At 30.8% G+C, this 3,761-nt stretch overlaps 1 protein-coding gene across 3 annotated transcripts in view; it reads left to right on the top strand.

Annotated features, from left to right (window-relative positions):
• Positions 1-3,761, top strand: part of LOC117169223 — a 461,284-nt gene that overhangs the window by 291,484 nt on the left and 166,039 nt on the right. The gene's annotated exons all lie outside the window — the stretch shown is intronic.

Here is a 3,761-nt window from a genome sequence, read left to right as displayed (position 1 = left end):
ACGCCAATTAGCACAAATGGTAAGTTCCGACAGTGCCTACAAGTGTGCCTACTGGCCGCTAAATGGCAATACCGGTTTCATATGTATACACCTGGTAGGTAACATTGCTCTCTTGCATCAAATCTGTAGTGATATTTTAGGTGTGTCGGGTAGTAAGTAAATAAATTTTATTCACTAGGAGATTGTTGAAATATTTGAAAAAATTATGTAACATAAGCTGCGGATGGGTTCAAAAACAACTTCTTTATGTCTCATTACATGAGTTGGGAAGGGGTGAAAAAACTAGTCAAATTAAGCATGGTGCGTCTATAAAAAAGGGTTTCGTAGCCTTTTAAGATATTAAATATATCGTTCAAACCTCACCTCCCATATTTTCACTCACCTACTCCTCCTATCTTCCCCTACTCCACCTCCTATCACTTAACCTTTCGACCTTTCTGCCACAACTTCTTCCTCCTCTATTTCCTACTCTCCTTGCTTCTTCAGCCAACACTCCCCTTCTCTTTCGACCCATTACCGGTCATCAGTTCCCCCTCCATACATACCCTTATTTATAATCGTTTCCCCTACTTTCCTTTACTTACTCTCGCTTCCCCTCACTGACACTCACTTGCCCTTATTTACACTCTCTTTCCTTTACTTACACCCTCTTCCCTTTACTTGCACTCACTTGTCCTTACTTACTCTTACTTCTCACTTAAACTCACTTTCCCTCTAATATTCCCTCACTTTCCCTACATTTCCTACCTCTACCTCCCATTATTTCCCCTCACTTTCTCTAGTTCACAAACCCTTATGTACCCTCACTTCCCCTATTCTCCTGCTCCAATTTCCCCTTACTTCCTCTACTTATCCTTCACTCATATCCTTCCACTTGCCCGCCCCTCAGTTGCCCTTACTTTTCTCCGTAAAAAAATGTACGACGAACGGGCGGACAATCGATCTAAACTATAAGTATTTCTGCCTAGGGCGATGAAACCCTAAAAATTGGCCAAAATTGTTTTACGTAATTTATGTCCCCTAAGAAAAATATTGAAGACAATTTTAGAAAAATATCCTAATTTATGTTTAGAACAAAATAAAACTATCATCTTTGATTACCTCAAGTTATATTGAATTAATCACAATGCTTATTATTCGGAATGGAGGTTCCAAAATTTTCGAGTTTAAAATTATAAAATGCACTCGCCTGCATAAAATAAGGACATTCATGCTCCTCATGTCGAGAACAAAGCTTACACCTCTGAATTCGTGTCAGATGATCCCAATTACGCTTTAATTAGACCCTCGTGAAATTTCGTTTGATCAGCCTAGCAAAATATCGTAGAAGCAGGAGAAATGAGAAATTAAAATCAAAGTGAGGTCATAACTGAAAAGCAGAAGCAATCATGGAAGAATAAATGCGAAAGCGAAAGGAGGACAAAGCTGAAGATGAGCTCATAAATCTATCTAAAATTAATAGACCTTAAGCGAAATGCAAGTAAACAATATAATCATAATTGCACATTTAAAAAATTCTTTAAAGTCCAAACAATATTTCCTTGGTAGTTTGTTTCTTTTTTTATTGAAAATTAATTTTTTTATCTAAAATTTCAACTGTTCCATTTTTAGTGGAAAATTAATTTTTGTTTTTGTATAAAATTCTTCTTTATATGTTAAAAATCAATCTTTTTGGGTTTAAAAAATGTATCTCTTTAATTGAAAATTGGAATATTTCGTTTCGATTTTCTTTCTTTTTTGATTGAAAGCAAATTAATCTTTGTTGTTTAAAAATTAATTAAAAGTAATCTTTTTCTGTTAAACGTTCAACTACTTGGTGGAACTTTTTTTTAAAATTTATTTCTTTTTTGTTCAACATTAACTTTTTTTTGGTAGGAATATCATCATTATATTGGAAATTCATATTCTTGGATCGGACATTCAACTTCAATTCAAATTTAACAATTTTGGTACGAAATTAAGTTTTTTGTTGAAAAATCATATTTTCGGGTTGAAGATTGAACTGTTTTGCAGATAATTCTCCTTCTTGGCTTCAAAATTCAACAATTTGGTTGAAAATGAATGTCTTTTCTTAAAAATTTATCTTTTCTAATCGAGCAATAATGTTCCTGATATAAAATTCCTTATGTTGGTTAAAAACGTAAATATTTGGTTAAAAATTCATCTTTTTTATTAAAAAATAATATTTTTGGTTAGAAAATTAATCTCGTTTTTTGAAAATGCACTAATTTGTAGATAATTCGTGTTTTTGGATTCAAAGTTTAGAAATATTGTAAAAGATTGATATATATTTCATTAAAAACTCTTCTTTTGTGTAGAGAATAATTCTGCTTGATAGAAAAATCATCTTTTTGATTATAAATTTAACTATTATTTGGTTAAAAATTAATCTTTTCTGTTCACAAATCATCTTCTTGGTTAGAAAATTAATCTTGGTTGTTGACAATTCATCTTTTTAGTAGAGGATTCAACTATTTGGTTAAAATATAATCTATTTTGATTAAAAGTTAACTATTTATTAGAAAATTAACTTTCCGCCTTTTTGGCTTTAAAAATTATCAATTTTGTTGAAAATTAATGTATTGTGTTGAAATTTCTTCTATACTGAACGGAGAGAAAGTTCAAGAGACCAATTAACGGAAGCGCGTGATTTTAGAGCTACAATTTTTACTTGATTTAGAGCCTCGGACACCGTGATCTAAAAGCGTATAATTCGAGACATGAGAGTAAAGAGGCGTGGTCTAATGTCTAAAACTTCGAGACCTATGCTTTAAAAGCAAGGGTTCCGAGACTTAGTTCTCGTGTCAAAACTAAATGAATTCAGAGTTGTGCTGTGAATTAATCTCCTGAAATTTCTCTCCGTGTGTAGAGCCATTATTCTTCTTGGTACAAAATTTCTCTTTTTTGTTTTGTTTAGAAATTCAACTAGTAGGATAAAAATTCATTTTTTCTGTTAAAAAATCGTCTTTTCACTTAAAAAACTAAGCTCCTTTTTTGACAAAATATATTTGGGGGGGGGGGAGAGATTTAAGTGTTTTGTAAATAATTGATCTTTTTGGCTTCCAAATTTAACAATATAATTAAAAAGTCATCCATTTTTGTTAGAAATGAATTTTTTTCTAAGATACTGACTACTACAAAATTTGTCTGTCTCGTAAAAATTTGCCACTTTTGATAGTGATTTTTTTGGTCTAAAATTCATCTTTAGTCCTTTTGGATTAAAAATTCATCTTTGTTAGTTGAAAACTATTACTTTTGGTTAAAAATTAACTTTTTCGTTAACTCTCTACGAACAAATTCGTCTTTTATCTGTAAAGTTTAATTATATGATTTGAAATTAATTTTTTGTTTGTTAAGCATTCATCTTTTTGGTTTAAAAATTCATATCTTTTGGTATAAACTCCTTTGAGGTTGAAACTGTTAATATTTTGACTTAAAACTATGATCTTCAAAAAGTGAACAGGAGGAGGAGGGGGCAAAAGTAGCACAACATAATTACATAGTATATGGATTAAAAATTAATTTATAAAAATTCTTTTCATCAGATGCAATACAAAATTAGAATAAGAAAATAGAATAATTTGCATGGTAGTATAATAAGATATAAAAGTGAATTGCGAAGCAAATTGAGAAATTCTAGGACAAAGCCTGTTACATTATTATACGAGGGTAGTTCAATAAGTCCTTAGAATGAAGTATAAAAACCATTTTTTTTGGGTAAATTTTTTTTTATTTTTCAACATAATCTCCTTGGAGCTCTA

This window comes from Belonocnema kinseyi, chromosome 3, assembly GCF_010883055.1.
Source record: "Belonocnema kinseyi isolate 2016_QV_RU_SX_M_011 chromosome 3, B_treatae_v1, whole genome shotgun sequence".
In the NCBI taxonomy this organism is placed as follows: Eukaryota; Metazoa; Arthropoda; class Insecta; order Hymenoptera; family Cynipidae; genus Belonocnema; species Belonocnema kinseyi.
This window is presented reverse-complemented; position numbering and strand designations above follow the sequence as displayed.